The sequence below is a fragment of the Mustela nigripes genome, chromosome 3, assembly GCF_022355385.1.
Source record: "Mustela nigripes isolate SB6536 chromosome 3, MUSNIG.SB6536, whole genome shotgun sequence".
NCBI classification, from domain to species: Eukaryota; Metazoa; Chordata; class Mammalia; order Carnivora; family Mustelidae; genus Mustela; species Mustela nigripes.
The window spans coordinates 166,810,842-166,818,478 of NC_081559.1; the positions used below are offsets into that span (position 1 = coordinate 166,810,842).

Consider the following 7,637-nt stretch of genomic DNA (forward strand, 5'->3'; position numbering starts at 1 on the left):
TGCTATATGTTGAATATATCTCAAGACTGGGAAGAAAAGATGCCAAGGAAAATTTAAGGCTCTTGCTTTGATGATATTATCAACTACTGTCCTAGTCTTCTAGTTTTAAGATGCCATAATTTCTTTTATTAAAGATTTTATGTATTTATAAATAATAGTTAATTATTAATTATGGTACATAACATATAATTATATAGTCATAGTTAATAATTTATTATTATTAAATAATAAAAATAAAATTTTAATAAAAAGTAGTGAGAATGGACAGAGAGATCACAAGCGGGCAGAGAGACAAGCGGAGTGGGGGGAGAAGCAGGCTCCTTGCCGAGCAGAGAGCCCAATGCGAGGCTCCATCCCAGGACCCTGAGATCATGATCTGAGCCGAAGACACAGGCTTAACCCATTGAGCTATCCAGGTGCTCCACAATAATTTCTTTAATAAGAATGATCTAATTAGGGGCACCTGGGTGGCCCAGTGGGTTAAAGCCTCTGCCTTCGGCTCAGGTCATAATCCCAGGGTCCTGGGATGGAGCCCGGCATCAGGCTCTCTGCTTGGCAGGAAGACTGCTTCCTCCTCTCTCTCTGCCTGCCTCTCTGCCTACTTGTGATCTCTGTCAAATAAGTAAAACTTTAAAAAAAAAAAAAGAATTATAGTAGTTCAGAAAAAAAAAAAAAAACAAGCAAACACCATTACACAACTATTACATCATTACCTACTTTAGAAATAGTAAAATGAATATATTAGATTCAAAGATATAATTACATGTACTCTTTTTGCAGGTATTCATTGGCTTGATTACATTTAGTCTCTGCTCAGGCACAATTTAAAAAGATCACTTATTGACTTATTCCAGCAAGAACACTTCCTATTAAGGTGTGAATCCTCTAAATCTGTTGGTGATCCAGGATAGTGACTAGAGTTTCATGTGGGCTTTCATTTACATGCCCTTCCTTAACATGTCTGAACAGGTTTACTCAAAACTTTAAAAGATCAACAAAATAATTATTTGAAACTTAAAATCCATTTCTTAAAAATATTCAATTTATACTTAATAAAAGCTTAAAGACCATTATTTCTTTCAGGTTGCCTGCAGCATTTTTCTAAGCTTCAGAAAGCAAATTCATGGCCTAAATACCACTCCTTACGGCTCTTCTACCTAAAATATGGAGCTCATATAGAATGGCATACAAAAATAGAACTGTAGAACTATTATCCCATTTTCTGAATTGGCTCTTTGGTTGAAAACTATCAACCATTTCCTGCTACTGGTGAAGTCCCTAGATGGGTGTGCTTAGAATGATATATCTATTAGAGTCTTGGTCTATTTGAAGTACTCATTTTTTCTTAGTTTTGTTTCGGCCCCTGACCCATATGGTTTACTTCTATCTTCTGCATCTGGGGCTCATTGTGAGCAGTGAATGTTTGCCTGCCATTGTTCAAAGCTCTTTTTGTAAGGGACATATGCTTTCTGTCTGAACTTCATGTATACTATCAGTTATAATTCTACTGCTCCTCTATTTACTATTGCTCAAATAGATACAAAAGGGGAGTTGTAGGAACTACAGTTCTCTTGTGTGACTCCTTCCAAATGCTCTCAAGTAACAAGAATGGCCCAAATACTTTTTGAATGAGTTTTGGCAAGAAGTATAATATTGCCTGTATCAAGAGCTGCTGAGAGACATTCTCTCATGATGGAAATTCTTTCTAAATCTATTTCCTTCATAGTTGTTGACTTTCCTACTTAAAACCAATAAAAACAAAAATAAATGTGAAAAATAACCCCACCCCCACCTAAACAAAACAAACTAACCTGTTGCCTGTCCTGTTTTGCAAAAGGTCATAGCTTAGAGTTTTGCTTACAAGAACATGTGAAAGCACTCTTTATTTTAGGTTGTTTGCAGACCATGCAGAAAAAAAACTGGTCATAAGAAAGAGGTGATTCCAAATCTTGAAAAATGAAACAAGAATAAGTTAGTATAAAATATTAGATGGGTCCATGGTAATTCTCAAATTCTAAGTCCATGGAACACTGTTGTTTCTTGAGCTGAATAGATTCCAGTAGAGAAGAAAATAAAACAATTAATAGTAGTCTTTTCCAGATGCTAAGAAAAGAAAGAATCCACAGACATGATTTTCCCAATTTTAAGTTATTTCAACTTTTTAATCTTTGCTGATACTATTAGAGTATAATACTGCAAATGAGACCCACAATGAAGAAATTTGCTTTCCTTATGGACTTGTGTATCCATAATTATTTGTATTTTATACACTGACGGGGAAAAAGAGAGGTAGAGTAGGGGAAGAGAGAAAGAGATCCTGTTATTAAACAGGATTCTACTTTATATAGATACGTTCAAAACAGGATAGTTCTAATAGATGGATTCCATGAAAGAAAAAGTTACATCACTTTGTAAAGAACTCTGAGTTTGTTATTTTGACATCTGAACAAGATTAAGTAAAACTATCCAGTAAGATTCACCTGCAGTTTTCATTGCCACATCAGACAATTCTGCTACAACCATAGTTTCGAGTCCTACTCTATACCCTCCAAGGGCTTTCTGGAGAAGTCCAATTAAGAAATTTGTAGGCAATTTCTTCAGTTAGCAAAGTTCTCCCTCAGCACTTAGGAGAGAATATTCTTCCTCAAGTAGTTTTTTTCTTGATGAAATGTTGAGATATTTTGTCACATAGTTGGTACGTTTCCCCATTCAGAATGGCACTATTTCTCCTTGCCCTAGCAATTAAATCATCTTGGGCTTATTAATAACATCATGGTAGTGATGTTATTGCAGAAATGTAGAATGAAATAAATGAATGCTTAGCTTTTGCATTTTGAAATAGATTTCTGAAGTTCAAGACAAGGCTGTTAATATTAAGCTTAGAATTTTGAACTACTAGAGCTGGGTTTTAATATTTTTCAGAAGCAGAAAAGTTCAAAGCATAAAGTCATGCCAAAAAAAAAAATGGTTACATTTTTTTCAATCTCTTTTTTTCTTTAAATACGGAATGCTTCATGAATTTATGTGTCACCTTGCACAGGGTCCATGCTAATCTCTGTATCATTCGAATTTTAGTACATGTGCTGCCAAAGCAAGCACTCATTTTTCTTAGTCTTGACAAAAACCCTTCAAGTTGGGCTTAGGGAGAAAATAGAAAAAAAAAAAAAGTACATCAGAGTGAATGCTGGGTTTAAGTGTCTAAGATATAAGTGAGTCATGCTAATCCCCACAAACTTGGGTAAAAACCCAGAGACCTGGGGCACCTGGGTGACTCAGTGGGTTAAACCTATGCCTTTGATTCAGGTCATGATCTCAGCATCCTGGGATCCTGCCCCACATCAGTCTCTCTGCTTGGCAGGGAGCCTGCTTCCCCTTCTCTCTCTGCCTGCCTCTCTGCCTACTTGTGATCTCTCTCTCTCTCTGTCAAATAAATGAATAAAATCTTAAAAAAAAAATCACTCAGAAACCTCGGCAAGACAGAAAGGAAACTCTTAGATGACTAGCTTAAATTTGAAATGGCTAATTTTAGAATTGACTAAAATCAGGTAGGATAGGGGTTTGAGTTGATTTATAGAAAACTATGGAGGCATGTTATCTTTATATATCTGAATATTGGGACCTGGTAATTTAGATTAGCTAACATATACTTGATTTCTTCCTATTTCTATTATAGAATCTTGATGGGAATGATCCTATCTTAGGGTATAGAATTACTTTTTAATTTAAGATTCATTTTTTTAAATATAATTTTTTATTTTTTATAAACATATATTTTTATCCCCAGGGGTACAGGTCTGTGAATCACCAGGTTTACACACTTCACAGCACTCACCAAAGCACATACCCTCCCCAATGTCCATAATCCCACCCCCTTCTCCCAAACCTCCTCCCCCCAGCAACCCTCAGTTTGTTTTGTGAGATTAAGAGTCACTTATGGTTTGTCTCCCTCCCAATCCCATTTTCTTTCATTTATTCTTCTCGTACCCACTTAAGCCCCCATGTTGCAAATAAGTCAAGCGGAGAAAGACAACTATCATATGATCTCCCTGATATGAGGAAGTGGTGATGCAACATGTAAGATTCATTTTTTAAACCAGGCTATAAAGCAAAATCATTTACAATGAAAAGTAATTCAAGAAATTCCTTAAACCAAGCATGCAATACAGTATACAGTATATTTATGCAATAAATCCCACAAAGGCAGTTTTCCCTCCAGGACTGGAGAATAGCTGTTTGTTTTGGTGACACCAGATTAGGCTGTTTGTTTTGTGTCTTGAGATACTTAGGTTTCAAGAAACTCCCAAAATCAGAGGCTCAAGGGACTGGACATTATGTGAGGACAGATTCATTCCTTCCACCTGCCACTCTGAGGCACTGGATCATCCAGCAGAAAGAGCTCTTCCCACATTGTTTATTTCTCTCTTCTACAAACATGCTGGCACTCACTCTCTAAACTTACTCTTGTATATTCAAAAGAATTGTATATGAACATTTGGACTCTTGTGTTCATTCTTGAATTTTTCATCTGGAAAAATGGCTCTGGGCAGATGGCCACTGTAAACATCCTACCTGGTTTGACAACTTTGGGTTAGATCCAATGTCATTTTCCTTTCCTCTTGTCTCTTTCCTCCCAATGGTCTGTTCTCCATCTTATAGGGTTAAAACAATTTGGGCTTCTATCTTCACCCAATACACAGAGGTTTTCATAGTACACTAACATTTGAAAACTGCATCTGGCTCAAATGAATTAAACAACTGCCTATTTGAAACAGAAAACTTGAAAGAAACTTCTAACTTCCTGTAAGCAATGAATTTTTATCTTCAAAATGACCCATTGTTGATGGCAAATCAGTTTTTATTTATTTATTTATTTATTTATTTAGGTAAATCAGTTTTTAAATAGCAAAACTAGTTATACATTCCTAATTGTAAGCTCAGATTCTATAATTTTGTTCTTTAAAATTAAACTTTCACTATTTTAAGCTAGGAAAAACAAATTATACTGAATTTTAGTGTTACTGATTCTTATTAGTAATAACTAATAATTTTAGGCAAGGATTGAAGGTAGATAAAGGTTTTGTGGAAACTAAATATCAATTTAGGATGCTAAGAATAAGGTTCACTCTTGAACAACATAGGTTGAATTGTTAGGGTCCACTAATACACATTGCTTTTATAAATACAAGACTATAAATATATCTTCTCTTCCTTATAATTTTCTTTTTTTTTTAAAGATTTTATTTAGTTATTTGACAGACAGAGATCACAAGTAGACAGAGAGGCAGGCAAAGAGAGAGGAGGAAGCAGGTTCCCCGCTGAGCAGAGAGCCCGATGCAGAGCTTGATCCCAGGACCCTAGCATCATGACCTGAGCCGAAGGCAGAGGCACCCAGGCACCCCTCCTTACAATTTTCTTAATATTTTTTCCCTAGCTCACTTTATTGTAAGAATACAGTATATAATACATACAACATACAAAATATGTGCTAATAACCGTTTATGTTATTGGTAAGATTTCTGTTCACCAGTAGGCTATTAGCAGTTAAGTTTTGGAGAAGTTGGAAGTTAAATGCAGATTTCCTACTACATGGAGTGTTGGTGCCTCTAACTCCTGTGTTGTTCAAGGGTCATCTATATGTACAATATTATGAAGTTAAAGCCAGGCATTAAAATTATATTTAAAATGAGGTTAACATATCAAAATGTTAAAAATTAATTTCACATACACCACAAAATCACATAATTCCAGGGTTTCTCCCTGGATCTCAGAAAGGGGTCCCAAACAAACAAAGTGCCCAGAAACACATTTTATTGGCTGCATGATAACATCACCCTGGGCACAGTTTATTGGGAATCTCTTAAGTAATAAACATTGAACTGAACACTTTATATTTGTTATTTCATCTGTTATGTTTTATAGTCATCCTATTTAAAGGTTAGGAAGTCAAAGTCCAGAGAGGGTGAGAAACTTGCCAAAGGTCACACAGCTAATAATGGATAACAAAAATTTTAATACATTCAAGTCTGATTAATTCTAAGTCCTTCATTTTTTATAATACTTGTTTAAAGTTGGATTAACACAATTTAAGATGTTACATTATGTAATATCAATTGCACCTAAACATAGAGACAGAAATATGTCCTTTCTTCACCCATCCTTTCTATTTAATTTACATGCAAGTTAAATCTTAACCACAGCCAATATTTTGACAAACATTAGATTTGTTTCTGGATTCTGGAAACAATTATGTTTTACAGTAGATCCTGGGTAAAAGGCTAGGCATAGTATTTTAAAAATCTCAGTAGCACTATTAACACTCAGGTAAGTGAATATATTCACCTTACCGCACATTGAAAACTGATTGCTCTTATCATATTTTTTTAGATTCATCTTGTAATATTGTGCTTGGGGGGGGGCAAAGATTCTGGAAATATTGGCTTCAAACTTGGGTTTGTAATTCAGCTAAGCCCCAAGCTCTGCGTCTTTTAGAGACAGAATTTTTTCTGTACTTTGATTAGTATTTGCTCAGGTTATTAATTTTTGTCATTTTCCTTTGAGTCTGGAGTTTGATCTTTATTGTGTTTTAGCCAAATGACTGCAGAAATCTTCAAGTTCCAAGCACAGAGTAGGTTTTTGTTTTTTTTTTGTGTGTGTACTTACAATTTTTCAGGCATGTGCGTGTGTTAAAGTCAGAGGTTAAACAACAAAAAAAGGAACACCATCTTTACTTACATATGTATATATACATAGAACATTATAGAACGTTTATATATTGGCAAAGGTTATTTATATTTAAATGTGATAGTTCTTGACAAGATGACCCCTTAGACCCTCACCAGTGGTAGATGTCATTTTGCTTCAAGAGCATGTCATGGCTTATCTGCTGCTTTGGGCCCTTTGGCTGTGTGATCCTTTTGTTTTTACCCTTGGTTTCATGGTTTTTCAGACTGTGCCATGACTTAGTTCATATCATCTTGACTTAACTTTCATATGTCATAGATCAAGTATCTTAATCATGTGCCTTCTTGCTTGCTATGATCTCGCACGGCTGGTCCCCTGTCAACACCAGTTTTTAAGTTGATTTCCTTTTGCAGCAATGGCCCTACACACACACACACACACACACACACACACACACACAAAAGTATATTTATATATGTATTTTTTGCCCTGGAGTTTGGCCATACATTTCAACGTCTGGGTTTTAATGAAGATTTTAATTTTGTTCTAGTGACTTCCAATTTACTACTTTTTCAGGCAGGCAGGCACTTTGGAAAGGGGGATATGAAGAGAATTTTCTATTTTTCATTGCTAGAAATATTATCAGCATAATATATGAGTAATATAACTTTGTAACTTAAAAAGAAAAGAATGGTGATTGCTCTTCAGATAAGAGTGGGGAGAATGAACTTTGTATAAAAGAAAAAAAGGGTTTTTCCTTATTTAATGCTTAAGAATAAATTTTCCTCAGAACCGGGGCATAAAACAAGCACTGTTGAAATAGAATTAGAGTCCTATTATATTACTTTTTAGTATCTGTTTTTTATTTTGCTATATTATTCCAGGAAATGGTGTTATTGATTGATTGGGATCCAAGAAGTGATTAAAAACATACATCCTATATAAAATTGTGAATT

At 35.0% G+C, this 7,637-nt stretch overlaps 1 non-coding gene across 1 annotated transcript; it reads right to left on the reverse strand.

Annotated features, from left to right (window-relative positions):
* Window positions 1–2,996: 2,996 nt before the first annotated feature.
* On the reverse strand, window positions 2,997–3,099 carry LOC132014746 (U6 spliceosomal RNA). The gene has a single exon (XR_009403395.1). It is a non-coding gene; the product is annotated as a U6 spliceosomal RNA (small nuclear RNA).
* Between the last annotated feature and the right edge of the window lie 4,538 nt (window positions 3,100–7,637).